The sequence below is a fragment of the Eurosta solidaginis genome, chromosome 1 (assembly GCF_040869045.1).
Source record: "Eurosta solidaginis isolate ZX-2024a chromosome 1, ASM4086904v1, whole genome shotgun sequence".
Lineage (NCBI taxonomy): Eukaryota > Metazoa > Arthropoda > Insecta > Diptera > Tephritidae > Eurosta > Eurosta solidaginis.
In genome coordinates, this window is record NC_090319.1 from 104,309,053 (window position 1) to 104,328,969 (window position 19,917).

The window sequence follows — 19,917 nt, forward strand, 5'->3', positions numbered from 1 at the left end:
CACACTTGTATACCCTGCAAAAACGCTCCACGTCATTTTACTAGTCATTTTACGGTCATTGTGACTTTCTGCAGCGGTTATATTCATAGTCACGTTTGCATGGGCGTGATGAACTTTTGTGACCAAATTTTCCGTTTCGTTCCTATTAATGTGATCGTGCATTCCGCTCCCACTTATAGGATGTGAGCATAGCACTGTGCTGCTCACACACGTCACAATGCTCGTCAAATGGCGGTAATTTTTCCGTCATTTCACTCTACATTTTCGAGTCATTTGACAATCAATTTTACTGCGGTTTTACCATTTATATAACCGCCATATAACGTGAATTTTACCTCCAGATTTACTTTACCTGGAGCAGCCATATGAATAAAATATGAACCATAAAAATTGAATTTTCAATATTTATTATTTTCAATATTATTATATATGTACATGAACTTGTAACTTATATTAATCCAGTTCATATAAAACAGAAGAACTTTAATAATAAATAAACTCGCTTAATTGGTTTTTGTTTTCCAATTGAAATCTCTTCTAAGCGAGCAAAAAATAATTTTAAGCTTCAGAAAAAACTCCAATTATTTGAATAATCTACAACTTAAAGCTTAGTAGAAATTCAGATCAAGAATATTCAAAGGTGTCGTGGATCCGATTGCTGTCGTAATTGAAGAACTTAAAAATGTACGACTATTAATTGAGTCAGACTTATTATTCTTCTAAATCTAATCATTCAAGCAATAATTCTGCAACCCAAAGCAGGAGTATTGATTGGTTTCAAATCTAATTCCGACAGCAATCGTATCACATCCCTTATTATATATGTACGTGATATTGCAACTTAAATTAATACAATTGATATAAAGAAAAGTAAGTACTTTAATAATAACATAAACTCTCTTAATTGGTTTTTGTTTTCCAATTGAAATACTTTCTAAGCGAGCAGAAAATAATTTTAAGCTTCAGAAAAAACTTCAATTATTTGAATAATCTACAACTTAAAGCTTAGTAGAAATTCAGATTACGTTTACTCTTTTTTCAAATCAAGAATATTCAAAGGTGTCGTGGAATCCGATTGCTGTCGTAATTGATGAACTTAAAAATGTACGACTTGTAATAAAGTCAGACTTATTATTGTTCTAAATCTAATTATTCAAGCAATAATTCTACAACCCTTAGCAGGAGTATTGATTGGTTTCAAATCTAATTCCGACAGCAATCGTATCACATCCCTTATTATATATGTACGTGATATTGCAACTTAAATTAATACTGTTGATATAAAGAAAAGAAAATACTTTAACAATAAATAAACTCTCTTAATTGGTTTTTGTTTTCCAATTGAAATCTTTTCCTGTGCAAGCACATCGCTAACCTGTGTTGGCAAAAGATATGATTATACTGTTTTCGATAGATAGTCGGACGAGCCGCTACTCGGCGAAGTAGAGATGACCGTTGTGTCGGTGGCAGCTGTTACAACAGCAGTTTCTAACTTTACACCATCCGTACAGTGTTATGAATGCTTCACTGCCTTTTCCAATTGCTTGGCGCCAGCAATTTTGCTGTTTGTAAAGCTTTAGCTGTAATGCAAATATATAGATGGGTTAAAGGGGTTTCGTATGTTATTCAACAACTCACCCTATACCATCATCACAGCCTCCTCATCGATTTTGAATATGTGTACTGTTTCAGTATTCAGACCCAGTTCGTGCAACCGATTCATTCATATACTGTGGGTATTTGAGCCGTAGACGCAATGGAAGATATTTTGATTCTTTTTGAAGTGTAACATTTGTAAACAGTTGGGTTTCTCTGCTGTCACCATCACCACTAGAGAGCTATTGAAGAAACGCTCGACCAAGATAATATGTGAGATTTACACGCATAGATTTCTTTCACCTTTTCACAGTTATTGATGGAGAAAATGCGAAAGCCATATTTACCATCCAATACCGAAATAGAACTGTAGAGGAAGAAACATTTTATAAAATTTAATAAAATCAAAAAATGATAGTTGTGCTAAAATGGGGTAACGTATTGTATGTTAAAGTATAGCGAAGTCTCAGCGGCTTTGTCCTGGTGAAAATTGAGTTTGAATAGGTTTTATTCTTCATTCTTAGAAACATGTACGAAGGTACCTGGTAAGATATTAAAAATCCTCAACGCTTTTTTTGCTATAACTTAAAAAAAACTCATATTCAAACTTCTGCTTAACTTCTACATATCAATAGCTACCTTTACCACCAGGAGTCACTATTGCTTCTACGCCTATGCTATTGTTTCCTACATCGATGAACTTTGTAATAAAAAAAACAGCTATCTCCTCAATCTCTCCAGTTTTACGCCTCGCGAAACCTGATATTTTCATCAACCAAATCATCGGTGACCTTATTTAAAACATGCCAAATGTCGACCGTGCTTGGGAGCAGTGGTGGACCCAACAGAAGAGGAGATCGAGCGCTTGGCATGGGCTCATGAGGCGGTAGAAGTAGGTCGAAGGCAGTTCAAAAGGTTTGCTGCGAGAAACCCTCGGTTCTGCAACCGGTATGAGGAGGAAGAAGCGTCGAATGGCAGAAAGGGCCCGGTCCCAGAGCCGCGACGCAGGGCAGTCCCATAGACAAGACAAGTAGGCCCAAAGCTGTAAGACAGATGGGCCCCAATAGCGAGGTAGCAACTACCTCGAAGGCTGCGAGTCAGAGGGAAGTTCCAACTATGGAAGTAGGAGATAAGCCAAAGGGAGATAACGCTAAGACTCCGACTTTCTCGGAGGTGCTAGAGGGAGCTAAGACTCCGGCTTTCTCGGAGGTGCCAAGGGAAATAACGCTAAGACGCCGGCTTTTCCCGAGAAAATGAGTGATGTGGCAAAGCAGTCACTGACTGTGGCGCTGGTTGATCGTAGCAGTCCTTTCGAACAGATGACTAGTGAAAGGTGGAGATCTGTAGAAAAGGAGCTTAAGATGATGCGGGAATAACCAAGTAAGCTCCTTCCAACCTTTGATTCGGGGGATGGTATAATGGTATGAAGATGATAGCTTGCGACAACATCGCGAGCTTGCGGTGGCTGGAGGAAGTGGTTCCAAACCCCCAAAGGCAGGGCACGAACGCGCGTTTTGAGATGGTGGATAAAGCGCAAATCCCCAAGGTACCAAAAGTTAAGGTATGGATACCATGCGTGATGAAGTCGGAGGATACAATGCGACTTTTTCAGAATCAGAATCCGAACATACCGACACAGGATTGGAAGGTACTTACTGTATCTCGGCCTACGGAGGAAGGTCAGTTATACATTTTCCAAATAAACAAGCAGGCGGAGGATATATTGTACGCGCAGCTTGGAAAAATGTCCTTAGGCAAAATTTATATGCGACTCAGGAAAAGAAGTCGCGGGTATTAAAGTCCTAACACGCTGGACGTGGACGTGGGCGAAGTCGAAAAGGACCTCAAAAGCCTAAGGGAAAAAAGACAGGTGGAGGTAGCCCACGTCACTCCGAATGTGTTAGAAGGGGACCAACAGCCAGATGGTGCTGTGAGTCGCACAGAGGAACACCCGGCACAACAGGTACAAGAGTCTGAAGGGGGCTTCGAACACTCTAAACCAAAAGGGCTAGGGGAGGACGACGACGTCCCGATGAAGGTGCTGGAGGGGGACAAGCAGCCCATTGGTGCTGCGAGTCCTACAGATAAACCTCCAACACAGTAAAGTGGCGTCGAGCGAACTCCTCCTCCTAACGCGCTGATCCAGGAGCCGTGGCTTCCATCGGGAGGAAAGGTTTCTGGAATTAGCGCGCGCGGATTTGGCGTTTACTATGCGCAAACGGAAGGACGGGTGCGAGCTGTAGTAATGGTAAGGAAACAGCTGCATTCATATATGCTGCCTAATTACACTACTGAGGACCTCGTAGTGGTAGTGAAATCGCCGGGCTCAGATGGTACATGTCCGGCCATGCTACAAGTTTCAAGTAGGGCGGTCGTGGGATGGCTTAAAATAATATTCGATGGGTGCATAAACTGAATCATGTACCGCACTCTTGGAGAACTGCTCGTGTAGCTTTCCTACCAAAGGCGGGGAAGATCGGTCACGTGTATCCCAAAGATTATAGACCCAATAGCTTACCATCATTTCTGCTCAAAACCTTTGAGAGGCTGCTAGATGTGTACATAAAGTCCAACGCGGATGAAAAGCTGCTCTCCACAACACAACAGGCGTACACCAAAGGCAAGTCAGTAGACACCGCATTGCATAGGGTGGTAATAGGCATAGAAAAAGCCCTGGAATATAAGGAATATGCTCTAGAAGTCTTCTTAAGCATTGCCGGGGCTTTCTAAATGAGCGATTATTGATGGTCTTAATTACGTTAAAGTACATCCAGCCTTACCCAGATGGATCGACTGCATGTTAAACTGCAGTAAGATTACATCGCAATGGGGATTGTACGCGGCCACGAAATTAGTGGACAGGAGCACTCCGCAGGGAGGGGTGCTATCAGCTCTGCTGTGGACGCTGGTCATTAACCAGCTGCTTAGGGGATTCTACGAGGGACCAGAAAAACTTACGGTTTACGCAGATGACGTTGCATATGGTCTTGTTTACAAAGACGTACAAGGTCCCTAATTGGAACAGGCCTAAGTTAGGAGGGGCGACCCTACAGGAGAAACCTTGCACAAATTATCTAGGAATGATCCTAGACAGTAAGCTGTCATGGAAGCTCAACGTGGAGGAGAGGGTGAGGAAGGCTTTAACGGCACTTTATGCATGTAAAAGAATGCAAAAGAACCGGCATATACGATCAGAAGGAACTCGATGACGATGCGTCAAAACTAACAACCAAAAGCAATAATTATCATTTCACTGATACAAATTTTATAGTTTTTTTTTCGGGATTTGGACACAATGTTGTTGTTGTTTTTGTAGCGATAAGGTTGCTCCCCGAATGCTTTGGGGAGTGTTATCGATGTGATGGTCCTTTAGCCGGGTACAGATCCGGTACGCTCCAGTAACACAGCACCATTAAAGTGCTAGCCCGACTATCTCGGGAACGATTTATGTGGCCACATTAAACCTTCAGGCCATCCCTCCCTATCCACCCCCCCCCCCCCCCCCCCCAGATCCTTGTCTGTTAGTGAAACAGGATTCGCCGCGGATAGGTGAGGTTGACAATTGGGTTTGGAGAAGCTATATATTGCGCTGGCAACCTGAAGGGTTGCGCTACACAGCCCCTTGAATCTGCTATTTTAGTCGCCTCTTACGACAGGCATACCTACCGCAGATAAATTCTGACCCCTAACCCGCAGGGGGTATTTGGACACAATCTTTTCATTATATTACTTAACAATTTAAAGGCTTCATTCTGTATTGCGAACGATAGCTCAGACGAACGATTCGCCTCCAAACGATATCGTCTAGCAATGGTATTCTCTATCATTTTCGTTCGGTCTTTACCTTTCTAACTAACAGGAAGGCAAAAGTAATTGTCAAGTGATAAGTTGCCATTGTTTAACATAGTGCAAATACACTAGCGATTCGTCTCTGATCCGCATCGAAAGTTCGTTTCGTAATAGAGAATGAGGCCCTAAGATTAGACATTTTTTTCAATTTGTATTTTGACTTACCAGCAACAACAGAATCATGTTTAATTGTACGCCGCACAAGCAATTTAGCATCATGTAACGAAGCTCAGTTTCTTCCAAAAATTGTTCAACACTGCACCGTAAAATCAATGTACTTGTTCTAGCATTAACGCAACCTTTAAATAATTATAAACTATAAAAATGAAATTAATGTCAAACCTTGGAAAATGTTGAAACGTTCACCACCAACCTGACGTTCTTCAAAGTAATCACATTGACCCAAAACACTTGAATTAATATCATTAGCTGTAGTCATAACAGCACCACCACAAGCTTTCATTCTACGTTTCCAATCTTCTTCTGGTACATGAACAGCACAGAACATATCACGATCTGCAAAATACTGTGTATCAACATCACCAATTGGCAATTTAGAAAACACAACATTGGCGCCTTACTTAGCTAGTTTATTCTACAGAATACGCCATTCAGCATCAACAATTTTCTGATACTCTTGGACATTAGAGGACATTGCTGTGGCAGATCATTTTTCCAATAGCACTTTGTTGCTCCTTTGATTGGCGCTTCGACATGTACAGCCATGTCATATTTTAGCATGCATAATTGTAATGCTTTACGTATAGCTTTAATGATGATACGTGCATGCACGCCTTCCTCAACATCTGGCTTAACTTGTTTTAAGATTTCACATGCTTAAAATACTACTGAAGTGGTGCCATCGCCGACCTGATAAGAGAAACATTTTTATTCTACACATTCTAATATAACAAAAAACTTACCTCAGCATTTTGAGATTTGGCGATGTCTACTAGAGTTTTACGGCTGGATTCACAATATCCAATGGTTTCATAATGGTTTCCCCATCATTTGAAATTGTGGCCTTACCACTGGAATCAACAATATGCTTGTCAATACTACGTGAACCCAATGTAGTGCGTAGGTACAGTGCCACAATTGAATGCGAGGCATTGATGTTGGATATGAGTTGAGGTTTACCATGACAGCTATCGGTACCCAAGCATTTTTTACACAAATACTCATGTACCCAATACAAGTTCAAGACATTCATATTTATCGACACGCTGTCCGGTATGGCCCAAATGTTGGAAATATGCAGTTGGCACTGTTGAGAAAAAATATGGATCAATGAACACAAGTAAAAGTGAAATATTTTTTTTACCATCTCTTGTTACTTTACACATTAGACATTGGAAACGACGACCAGCATCTACAAGTTGCTATTGAGCCTTGCAACGATTGCATCTAATTGCACCCAATTCACCAAAATTTACAATGGGTGGCTCATATTCACCCTCAACCGTGCGTGCCATTGGTGAGACGGTAAGTGTAATGGACAAAGCTGTTGTTTTTAATAAATCAGCTGTTGCAGGTATGCAATACAAAGACGACCTGCAGAGAAGAAAGATCAATGTAATTGCCAACCAAAACATTAATTTCGATTATCGATACCTAACGTAACGTGGCGAGGAGTTACCCTGAACCCAGGGGGGTTAGAATATACCCGCGGTAGGTATGCCTGTCGTAAGAGGCGACTAAAATACCGGATTGGCCTGAAGGTTTAATGTGGCCATATAAATCGTTCCCGAGATGGTCGGGCCAGCACCTTAATGATGCTGTGTTACCGGAGCGTACCGGATCTGTAAACGGCAAAGGACCATCACATCGATCACTCCCTAAACCTTCGGGGAGCAACCGTATCGCTACAACAACAACAACAACAGGAGTTACCCTGATCTTCTACCACATATTTTGTGGTCACCAATGGTGGTAATAAACCCTGTTCATTAGTAATAAAAGCACCACCAGCGCTATTTTTATTTTCAATGATAACGCTTATCGGATTTGGCATCTGATCGGGATCTAAACGGCGTTGGGCTTGATCATACTGTTGCGGCTGTTGATATTTACCAGTAATAGGTGCAGGTGGTTGCTAAAGAAAATAACACAAAAATAATCATCAGCAAATTTGTAAATTATTAGTTGTATTAACATACATTATAACCAGGACGTCCGGACGTGTCCGGGTATTGGAGGTTGACCCGGCTTGGGTGGTTGACTGAGCATTGGCGTCTGTCCAGGTTGCGTTGGTGGCATCATAAAAGCCATCAATAACAAGTGCCAAGAATATATCCGCGGCATACCTGCCGACCAAAATGATTCAGGGGGTTGTGATTGCCGACCTCACCTACCCGTGGCGAATCCTGGACCTAACAATTTGGTGTGAACAATTGGTGCCAGTTAACCCTCTGAAATAATCGGCGCAATTGTACGCCATTGTGTTGGCATTAATTTGGCAAAATGCAAAAGCTTTTCATCCTTCTCCCATGACCATTCTGTCTTCTTTATGCTAGGATCAAGCCATTCGTACCAGCGTGCCTTACATTGCTTGGAAGATTTGCGGTGCAGCAGTTATGCAATACGTGACCACTGGTTTTTACCATATTTCATTACAGCTGCTTTGAGGATTTCATCCTGAAAGTTATCAATTTAGTTAATAAACGGCCAAGAGTAACCAGTCGCGTCAAATGCTTACCTCAGTGTTTCTCCACACACCATCTTTTATCATAGTTCGCGGCATGGTGCTACATAATTGTGATGTCTTTCCATGATTCAAAAATCAAATAAAAAATTGTTGTCGAAATAAACAGCAAAAATCATTGTATATTAAAGACTTTGGGAAAACTTTAGAATAGCACCCCCCGAGTTAGGGGTAAAACTTGGTATCAAATGAAAGAGGGAGTTCTCCCGATCACAAATATATATATTTTAAAGTGTGCAAACTTATAACTTAAAAGTTATTTGTTGTTAAAGTTTGCAAATTTAGCAAATTTCTATAGCACTTTAAATTACAATTTACACATCTTTCAAAACCTTAATCCACATACATATCTATATAAATTGGCAACGATAAACTTAAATTGCATTTTTGTATACATATTTCACATTTAATTTTTGCATTGTTTTCACTTATTATAAATGTTTTTATTAAATCAATCGCGCTTTTGTAGCAACATGCACATATATATATATATATATACATATATTTTATTGATGACATTACAAAGCTGTGCTGCCACATATATATAAGTATACACATATAAAATTTGTATAGAAATTTGCAAACTTTAACACCAAATAACTTTTAAATTATAAGTTTGCGAACTTTAAAATATATATATATGTGATCTGGAGAACTCCCTCTTAATTTTAAATCTTTCCGGAGATATTCCATTTAAAACTCTCAAAATTGAAAAAATTTTCGACCACCAAATGTTTTTTTTTTTTTTTTTTTTTGGTTTGGGTTTGTTGGCCAGAGACTTTGTCTCCACACGCCAGGTTTTTCCTCCTGCTTTATGATTTGCGTTTAGTTTCTGCACGAAAATGCAGACTTTGATGGTTGGATTCCTTTTATTATAATCTTCTTGCTACACGAACATGTAGATAGATATAACTTCCATGTATTTCTGATAACAGCAATGTTTGTAAAGCGTATTTGCCTTATTTGCAAAATGTCGGGTACAATGTTGCCATATTTCATTTAAATGGTGACTTATTTAGTTTTGGTACATTAATTCGCGTATTTTTATTTTTATTATTATTATTATATATATATATTTTTTTTTTTAAAGGGAGTTTAGGATGGGTATTTGAAATGTGGTGGACGGTACTAGCATCTTTGGTATACCAGCGGTTTGCAGGTGATACGAGTGTTTGATAATAATACAAATGTTTTTTCTGTTTTTCTTTTCAATTTTTTAAAATGTTTATAAAATGTTTATTTCAAAAAGACTGCAAGCTGAGTGATCTTATTTGGATCAAACCCCTGGAAAACTTGTTCAAAGCTGGTACACTCTGTAAAAATTTTTAGTCCTGTGCGAGCGTGTTCTAGAAGTCTACACTCAAAGGTTTTGTGGATATAAGGGCGAATTAATGGTGACTTATAACCATAAAGCCATAACCAGATAAAACAGCTGATCGAACCTACCTTATGGAAATCAATGTAATCGATTAATGGTGCCATACCATAACGCTAACGCCATAACCAATCAATTGGTTTTTGGTTTCTCACCATATTCATAACCTAAAAATATTTGAGTTGGTGAATTTAATAACTTTTTGTAGATTTTCTTCATTGTTTTGGATACGTTAGACTAAGAGACTATTTTTTTGTGGAATATGTTTGTAATTTTTTGCGTTTTCTTTATTTTTATGAAATTTTCACGATTTTTAGGTTAAGGCACCATTAATCGATCACATTGAGATGGTTATGGATATGGGTGTGGTTACGGCTATGGCGTTAGGATTAAGGAAGTTTAATTTAGCTTATAGTTGTTGATGTGTCCACATGCACATATGTTAGAATCTGTTATGCCTACTTTTTGTAAGTAAGCACCGTCATATGTGCATCCCACGAGAACTCTGTTTAGTGTTTTTATTTGTTTAGGCGTTAGATTGCAATTACGAAACCATGTTTTGTTTGGTCTGTTAGGACAAAGCATGGCGAAAAGGGTTTGTTTGTCTCTGGCGTAATTTATGGTTCTTTCGTACCATGTGTCCATTATTTGATTTTTTATAATTCTGAGGGCTTCTTCTTTAGATAATTTGACTAGTTTTATGTTATCACAGTTTAGTGCGTTTTTTGCGAGTGTGTCTGCCTTTTCATTCCCTGTAATGCCTTTATGACTGGGGGTCCAGATTATGTCTACTTTGTCGAAGTTTGTCTCCTGTATAAGTTCATGTATTTTCAAGATGTAACAGTTTTGTGTACGGTCTTTGGAGAGGAGTTGGCACGCCCCTAGGCTGTCTGTGAAGATTGCGATGTTCCTGTATTGTTTGTCTCTAGCCTGTTTTAATGCCATATATATCGCTACAATTTCTCCAAAGCATGAAGAGGATTTAAGATTGAGTTTGAAGAATAATTCGACTTCGTCAGTATGGTTATATATTCCACAGCCTGTGGCTGTGGTGCCAACAGATGCATCTGTGAAAAATATGCTGTAGTTGTACGTTACGTAGTGGTTTAGAATGCTGGCATATATCGGTTTTATTGTACTTGAGGGCAGGTTAGACTTTTTGTCGGGTAATGTTGATGTTGTTACTCTAAGGTTGGGAGAGAGTACAGCTGTGTCTACCATTTCCAGTCTGTCGAAAATTTCTTTGTATTCGTTGTATGTTTGGCTATAGCTAGATTTAACGTTAGGCTGATTCGCTAGAAGTTGCATGAAATTGGGGTCCCGAGAGACAATGTTAATTATTTCTTTAGCCGTGAGCCATTTTCCTCTTTCAGTAGGTGGGAGTTCGTTTGAAATTGCATATATAAGTGGCACTGGGGTTGCAGGGGTTAGGCCTAATCCTCTCCGAAGGGAGCTGTTTTGGTACGTTTGAATTTTTTTGTTTGTTGTTTTGGCGCAATGGGATGTGGACGTTCTGCAATACTCAATTTTGCTACGTACTATGGCTTTGTAGTAATTTAGTGCTACTTGAGGGTGCAGCCCAGACTTGATGGACGTTATTGATTTAAAGAGGTTCGAGTTTTTCCTGGATTGCTTTATTACATCATCATAGTGCTCACTAACAGCTAGGGATGCACTTATGCTTCGTCCTAGAAATTTAATTATTCGTACCTGTTGAAGGGGTCTATTTTGATATGTGACGTCAAAGATGGATTTGGAACTTTGGCTTAAGGCCATGACATTCGTTTTGTCCGGGTTGAAAGATAAGTTTAGTTGTTGACAACAGCTTGCGAACTCATTGAGTTTAGCTTGCAGGTTATTTGAAGCTTGTTCAAGGTTGTGGTGGAACGACATTATGATGAAATCGTCAGCGAATTGGAACAGTTTGGTGTTGGAGTCTTCAATGGTGTGTAAATTTTTAGTATATATATTGAAGAGACACGGGGACAGACAGCTTCCCTGTGGAAGACCTTCGTTCGTTGTGATTTTTTCTTTTCCTAACTGAAGATTCCTATAGGCCAGAAAGTTTGTGATCCAACAGATATATTGATCGTGGATGTTGGTTTGTTCCAGAATGGTTTTAAGTTGTTTTATGCTAACGCAGTTGTACGCGTTGCTGATGTCGGTTGAGCAGATGAGGACTTTAAGACCTCTACTTTTGAGTACTGCAGCTTCGTGCAAGAGGTAATTAATACAGACTGTTGCGGATTTGTTTTTCCGATAGGCAAAGGTGTGCTTAGGGAGTATTTGTTCTTCTTCTAGAAGGTTGGAAATTCTGTCTTTAATGCATAGATTTATGCATTTGATAAAGACGGGTATGAGGGCTATAGGCCTAAAGTTGTTCAGGTCACTTAGATCCTTTCCTTTCTTAGGGATCGGGACTATCTTGGTGGTACGCCACTTTTCAGGGATGTTGTTTGTTAGTAAAACGTTATTAAGTACTGTTCTGATGTTGTTGAGTGTTGGATCCGGTAAGGCTCTCAACATTGCATATGTTATCCCGTCAACTCCACCGGCAGATTTCTTTTTCTTTTTCAGCAGAATGGATTTTAGTTCATCAAAGCTGATTGCAAGCGAATTGTCTGGTATTGTTTCACTGTTGATTGGCATTGTTTCGGAGATGGGTACTTGGTCCTTTAGGATTTGAAGGTAATCCTTGTCATTGTCTGGGGACCATTCAAATTTGTTCGAGTTTTTGAAATCTCCTCTCAATGCCTTTACAAATCTCCAGGAGTCTTTTGTTGTTGGGTTTTCATTGAGTTCTTTAATTTTAAGTTCGAAGCTTTCGGCTTTGGCTTTTTTGACGTCTTTTTTAAGCTCCTTTTTGGTGTCCTGAAGAATTTGAAAATTTTCCGGGGAAGGTTGACGTTTAACTTTTTGATAGGCAATTTTAAGGAATCGATAACTTTTTGCAACGGTTTCGTTCCACCAGACTTTGGGGGATTTGTTTTCTTTAATGACATGCGTTGCAGCTTTAATTTCCTGGTTGAATTTTTGGTGGATTTCATCAATGTCCGGTTCTATTTCCATGTGTTTGAGATTTTCCATGAGCTTTTTGTTGGAGCGGAACTTTATGCCGGACATTGTGATTGCAACAGTTTCAATGATGATTGGGAGGTGGTGACTTCCGCCCAACCTGACATTGTCTACTTTCCACTTAAAGGGTATGCTGCAGTTGGAGAACGATAGGCCTATAACTGATCCTGTGTTTGAAGTTAAGTCTGTTTGGAACGTGGGCGAACCGTCATTAAGACATAAAAAGTTATGCTCGTCTATTATGTTGTGTAGGTTATTGCCTCTGCATGTTTGTGTTGAGTCTCCCCAGATCCTAGCTCTGGCATTGAAGTCGCCGAGTATTAGTACATTTTCGTGGTTGTCGAGAAAGGAAAGGAGTCTGTCCATTTCTGCTTTGAATGGCTCTATTAAAATCGAATGTGGGAAGTATACTGCACATATAACTAAATTTGGTTTGAGGTTGGTGGTGCGGACAATAAGTATGTCGTTGTCAGTACTGTAGTTGATTTTATGAAATTTGATTGTTTTTTTTAATATTATGGCGACGCCCCCATATCCGCAATTTCTATTTTTTTCCAGTATATTATAATTTATGATTTTTCTATGTGGTTGTTCATGGTTTGAATAGACTTCGCTCAAGCAGGCTATCCCTATTTCGTTGTGATTGAGATAATATTCTACTGTATTAATGTTTGCCTTAAGGGATTGACAGTTGTATTGCATAATTTTCATTGCGCCAGTCATGATGTCTTAGTTTAGTTGGACTACGGTCCCTGTTTGTATAGCTATAATGTCCCCGTTTAGTGCATTGGCATGAAACTTTTCTTTCAGTTTGGTCAGTTTATCTAAGGCCCCTCCCAAATGTTCCCTAACCCCCTCCTTTTGTAAAATTTCCAGTAGTTCGTGAAACAGTCTTTCTATTTCCGTAACCCTTCCCCTGAGGTATTCTGGTGTATTGTAGACTGGTTCCGTTTGTGTCTTTTCCCTATGTTCGTTGGACGGTCTTTTGCTTTTTCCCTCCGCGCTACCTCTTGATGCAATGGTGCTGTATCTGATTTTGGTAAGTTTCCTGTTTATTGTTCGGTCCCTGTCTTTCGTGGTGTTGTTTGTGTCCGGGAGTTTCGGAAATTCCTCGTCGTCGCTTGCTAGGATGTCAAAGCGGTTAGGCCTGTCCGCGAAGTATGTTTCCAGAGTTTCACGCCTAGACATTTTTGAGACGTTTTTAACCCAGTTTATGGTTGTTCTTTCTGCCATGCTATGCATTTAGCCTTGTCAGTTGCAATATGGTCTGTGCTTGCACAGAGAATGCATTTTTTGACGCACATATCTTCGTTACATTATGGGAGGCCGCAGTTAATGCACCTTTCTTTGGATTTGCAGGACTTTTTGATATGGCCAAGCCTACCGCACTTTAGGCATTGGCGCAGGGGAGGGATATAAAAATCGACTGGGAGTCTTACATAGTCTAAAACTATCGCATTTGGTATGTCTTTACCAATAAACCCTAGCTTAACTGTTTTGGTAGTTGTCAGGGTGTTGTCGTCATGGTTTTTCCGCATAAACCGCCTAACCGAATTGATTGGCACTGAAGATTGTGCATGAAGTTTTATTTCATTATCGTCGTAATTTGTGGGAATGCCCTAACTACTCCGTAGGTTTCGAAGGCTGATCTAGGCACAAATGCTTTCAGGTTCTTTTTTTTCACCTTCGCGTTTAAAAGAAAGTTGTTGGCTGCGGCCGCGCTTTTGAACAGAATTTTGTATAGAGTTTTACCTAAGGCATAAATAAGGTCAATGTCTCTTATTTCATGTGCTTTAAAATGCTGAAAAGATTTAAGCCATTTGTCGTTTTTTCATTTGTCATTTCTGCGCACGCAGATGAGTCAACAAGAACAAAAAAGGTACCTGTGTATTCAGGTGGGTATAAAATGGTTTCCGCGGCTGTACTTCCCTGTTCTGCACATGAAAGTGTATTTGTGTTTTCGTTTTGTATAGGTCCGTTGTTCGTGTCATCTATGTCTGTATCTGCACTTTTTGGTTTTGTGATTTGTGTACCGTTATTAATGGTGGCAGCCATCGTGTTATTTGTTTTCTCCTCTACCTTTTTCCTAACCTCACTATTTTTTTCGTTGGATGCTAAGGGGGCTTTTACTGAAGTAAAATCCTGCATCTTAACGATTCTAATCATTTTTGGTTCCTTTTCCATTTTTGTTTTATTAGTTTTTGTATTCATCGATACAAATTTGTCTTTTCCCGGTGACGCCGTCGTTTTGGAAAACGAGGACGCCGCTTCAGGTTTACTTTTCCTTACGTTTAAATTTAACATAATGGAAATGGAGCCAAAACCTGGTGCCCTAGTCTACCAGCTATGCACAGTTTGGGTTGGGCCAAACAGATAACTCACCTGAGGTTTGCTTGCACGAAATTTTGTTGCAATTAACACTTAAAAGAGGTGAAATTACTTTTTTACTTTTTTTTTTCCTCACGTGCACTTTTGTGCTATTCTAGCACAATCATTGCCAAAGGGCCTTAATTATTTTCGCTTCTTTACGCTTGTATGCAGCTTTATCGCAATTCGACACAAAATATATATTTTTTTATTTTTCTTCCGTCAAAAACTTTCAAAAGGCACTCTATTGCTTTTTAATTTGACCACTTTATTTTTGGCGCGCAGACACGTCCACTCACATTTGGGGTTAGGGAAGGAATGGGCCACCAAATGTTTTGCTGTATCTGCTGAATTAGAAATGGCGGATTTTTTTGCACGCAAAAATGACGTATTTTGCTATCCCTATAAAAATAATAGGTGCGAGAGAGCACGATACATTGTGGGAAAGCTAAATTTGTCAACATGCTATTTCATTTGGAGAATTTTTCATTCCAAATCGTCACCCCTGTCAAAATTTCGTGTGTCTGTGTGCGTTTTTGGTCACACGATTTTTGCAGGGTAGGTACACTATGAATATGAGCCACCCATGGTAAATGTTGGTGCATTGGGTGCAATTAGATGTAATCGTTGCAAGGCTCATATGCAACTTGTAGATGCTGGTCGTCGTTTCCAATGTATAATGTGTAAAGTAACAAGAGATGGTAAAAAAAAAATCTTTCACTTTTACTTGTGTTCATTGATCCATATTTTTTCTCAACAGTGCCAACTGCATATTTCCAACATTTGGCCCACACCGGACAGCGTGTCGATAAATATGAACGTCCTGAACTTTGTATTGGGTACAAGAGTATTTGTGTAAAAAATGTTTGGGTACCGATAGCTCTCAAGGTAAACCTCAACTCATATCCAACATCAATGCCTCGCATTCAATTGTGGACGCTGTACGCACTACATTGGGTTCACGTAGTATGGACAAGCATATTGTTGATTCCAGTGGTAAGGCCACAATTTCAAATGATGGGGCAACCATTATGAAACTATTGGATATTGTGAATCCAGCCGTAAAAGTCTAGTAGACATCGCCAAATCTCAAAATGCTGAGGTACGTTTTTTGTTATATTAGAATGTGTAGAATATAAATGTTTCTCTTATCAGGTCGGCGATGGCACCACTTCAGTAGTACTTTAAGCAAGTGAAATCTTAAAACAAGTTAAACCATATGTTGAGGAAGGTGTGCATGCATGTATCATCATTAAAGCTATACGTAAAGCATTATAATTATGCATGACCAAAATATGACATGGCTGCACATGTCGAAGCGCCAATCAAAGGAACAACAAAGTGATTTATTTGAAAAATGCTCTGCCACAGCAATGTCCTCCAATGTCCAAGAGTATCAGAAAATTGTTAATGCTGAATGGCGTCTCCTGTACAATAAACTAGGTAAGTAAGGCGCCAATGTTGTGTTTTCTAAACTACCAATTGGTGATTTTGGTACACAGTATTTTGCAGATCGTGAAATGCTCTGTTAGTGTACCACAAGAAGATTTGAAACGTACAATGAAAGCTTGTGGTGGTGCTGTTATGACTAGAGCTAATGATATTAATTCAAGTGTTTTGGGTCAATGTGATTACTTTGAAGAAAGTCAAGTTGGTGGTGAACATTTCAACATTTTCCAAGGTTTGATAGTGGGTTTGACATTAATTTCATTTTTATAGTTTATAATTATTTAAAGGTTGCGTTAATGCTAGAACATATACATTGATTTTACGTGGCGGTGCCGAACAATTTTTGGAAGAAACTGAGCTTCGTTAGATGATGCTATAATGATTGTGCGGCGTACAATTAAGCATGATTCTTTTGTTCTTAAATTGTTGAGTAATATTATGAAAAGATTGTGTCCAACTCCGGAAGAAAAAACTATAAAATTTGTGTCAGTGAAATGAAAATTATTGCTTTTGGTTGTAGTTTTAAGGCATCGTCTTCTAGTGCCTTCTGGTCGTATATGCCGTTTCTTTTTCCAACTACCTGTAAGGCGTTAAACTGATCAGTAACGTCGCAAGTTCCTCGTGGAAATAGGGGGTGGGGCGGGATGGCTTAGAAGGTTTAAAGTGATGATATTAATCGTTCCCGAGATGGTTGTTGTTGTTGTAGCAGTGCTTCGCCCCATCTAATAGGTGCGACCGATCACAAATTTTCATCGATATCCTCTAACGGGAGTCCAAGGAAACTTGCTGTTTCAACAGGGGTGGAGCATAATGAAAGGGGTGTTTGAGGCGTTGGTTCCACATTACAATTAAAGAGATGATTGGTGTCATGTGGGGACACATTGCAAGCGGGGCATATATTTTGTATGTCGGGGTTGATTCTGGATAGGTAAGAGTTTAACCTGTGACAGTATCCAGAACTATCACAACTATCCAGAGTGACTCGCTTTTCCCTGGGGAGTATGCGGTCCTCTTTCGCAAGTTTGGGTACTGTTTTTTGAGTACTGGATTCACCGGGCAATTCCTTGCCTAAAGGTACGACGCCTGTGTGTGGAGTTCACTGAGGACCTGCTTGTGTTTTTTTGCTTCACACGGCTGAGTTCTCAGGTGTCGTATTTCCTCATAATGCTTACGGAGATTAGTCTTTAAGCCCCTAAGCGGTGTTGGATCAACAATCAGATGTCTGTTGAGATGCCCAGGTTTCTGAGTATTCTACAGAAACTGTTTGGTTAGCATTTCATTTATTTCCCTTATTGGGAGTTTTCTCGCTTCATTGTGCAGGTGGTGTTCCGAGGACATAAGAAGGCAGCCCGTAGCGGTTTTGGGGGCAGCATTTTGGCAGGCCTGTATTTTCTTCCAGTGAATAACCTTTAGGCTTGGCGACCATATCTGAGACGCGTACCATGCTAACGTCTATTTATATTTACCCCAAGTACAGCCGATTTATCGAATTACATTAAATATTTGTTACAGCTATGGATTTTCGTTACAATTACTAGTGCATGCTCTCCAAGATGTAGATCCTGGGGGCCTACTCTGTATTGTGATGCGAAAGAAAAAATACGCGAAATCGCAAAATCGGTACTCTGTATCTTGACATTCGCATGTATATTTTGACTTTCGCATTCACATTTTGCCCATTCGCAATTTTTCTCCCTTTTCGCATTGCCGGCACTCTGTAAAGCGAAAGCGAATGTCAAACAGCATTCATTTTCGCATTTTTCTTGCTACAAGTAATAGGCATTCGCATTGTTCAAATATGTAAGTATTAATTGATGATTTTATAAATTGATATCTTTATATTAAAAATATATAGGACAACTCAAAAAACAAAACAAACACAAAAGCAACAATTTGTAATCCTAGTGGACTTAAAATACATAAATAAATAACAATTAAAACGAAACCACTTTTTTATAAAGCATTTCTATTGGAAATCATGTCATTGTTTATTTGTTCTCTGATACAACTAGCAATATTTCCCATTCTATGATTTTCCACGTTTTCTGTATTTATCACGTTCACTTCTTCCAGTTCAATTTCTGAACTGGGAGGATTTTTTCATTTAAATCAATCCTTTCTTCATTTAAATCGTTCCAAAAATCGTTCCGAAATTGTAATCGCCTTGTTTCTTTTGTTCTCTTTCTTTGAGTTTGGTCAGTGATGCATACTCAAGCAAAAAATTAGCGAAAAATAAAAAAGCAACATTGTTAGCGATACGATAGCGCTACAGAGTTCCAATTACCTTTCGCATCGCAATTTATTTTCGCATCGCACTGCCTTTCGCATCGCAATACAGAGTAGGCCCCCTGATCGAAAGTCACACCCAAAATTTTAAGGTGTAAGACAGTCGGTAGGGTAATGTCATATGGTCGACATTTGGCGCGGCCATGTTTTAAATAAGGTGACCGATAATTTGGTTGGTGACAATATCAGGTTTCGCGAGGCGAAATTGTATTAATATAAGTTCCAATTTCATGTACATATATAATAATATTGAAAATAATAAATATTGAAAATTCAATTTTTTTGGTTCATATTTTATTCATGTGGCTGCTCCAGGTAAAGTAAATCGGCAGGTAAAATTCAAGTTATATGGCGGTTATATAAATGATAAAACCGCAGTAAAGTTTATTGTCAAAACACTCGAAAATGTAGAGTGAAATGACTGAAGAAATGACCGCCATTTGACGAGCATTGTGCCGTGTGTGAGCAGAACAGTGCTATGCTCACATCCTATAAGTGGGAGCGGAATGCACGATCACATTAATAGGAACGAAACGGAAAATTTGGTCACAAAAGTTCATCACGCCCATGCAAACGTGGCTATGAATATAACCGCTGCAGAAAGTCACAATGACCGTAAAATGACGTGGAGCGTTTTTGCAGGGTCCATAAATAGTGTAAGGAATACTCCTTTAGGAGTATAGGAGTGTTCCAAAACTAATCTGTATTCATACAAAAAATGTGCTCCAATTAACATTGCGATGTCCTAGGAGAGGAGTAGCTGATCCCACTCTCGCTTTGTTTGTGAGTATTCCATAGACTACATACGTGAGAGTACTTTCCAAAGTACTTTCAATGTAATACTCCATGGAGCACCCACAGAGTATCATATGCCAAAGTACTAAAGATCAATGATCGGTGGTCCGCAAACGTACTCCAACATGTAGAAAATGGAACACGTAATCCAAAAATTTTTGCAGGGTAGTAACCATCGCCGTTTGTAAACTTACAATTTTTCTCTAATATCAATAACAAAAACCATTGTATAAAGCCATATGAGCAAAGCTCGCTAATTAAATACAAATGATTATAAATCAACATACTTAAAACTAAATAAAGGAAGTATATACAATTAATTTTTTTCCGCAGTTTAAAAACCATGATGATTGCTGTAAAAATTAATTAGATTAGTTTCTCATTTTTCAGACAAAATCTTTGCAAAGCGCCCTCACCGCTC

The 19,917-nt window shown here is 39.2% G+C and overlaps 2 long non-coding RNA genes across 10 annotated transcripts; one reads left to right on the forward strand and one right to left on the reverse strand.

The window, feature by feature from the left end:
* Window positions 1-390: 390 nt before the first annotated feature.
* Window positions 391-9,063, reverse strand: LOC137236648 (uncharacterized). 9 transcript variants are annotated; one of them, XR_010948542.1, is made up of 10 exons: window positions 9,046-9,063; window positions 8,144-8,209; window positions 7,605-8,082; window positions 7,060-7,540; window positions 6,770-6,999; window positions 6,369-6,712; window positions 5,819-6,315; window positions 5,611-5,761; window positions 1,639-1,963; window positions 391-1,580 (listed from the first exon to the last, which is right to left on the reverse strand). It is a non-coding gene; the product is annotated as an uncharacterized lncRNA (long non-coding RNA). The 9 variants fall into 9 exon arrangements; XR_010948541.1 differs by lacking the exon at window positions 9,046-9,063 and adding an exon at window positions 8,875-9,039; XR_010948540.1 differs by lacking the exon at window positions 9,046-9,063 and adding an exon at window positions 8,774-9,039.
* A 6,474-nt stretch (window positions 9,064-15,537) lies between these two features.
* Window positions 15,538-17,369, forward strand: LOC137237104 (uncharacterized). The gene is made up of 5 exons (XR_010948824.1): window positions 15,538-15,667; window positions 15,727-16,068; window positions 16,122-16,409; window positions 16,469-16,647; window positions 16,703-17,369. It is a non-coding gene; the product is annotated as an uncharacterized lncRNA (long non-coding RNA).
* The last annotated feature ends 2,548 nt before the right edge of the window (window positions 17,370-19,917 follow it).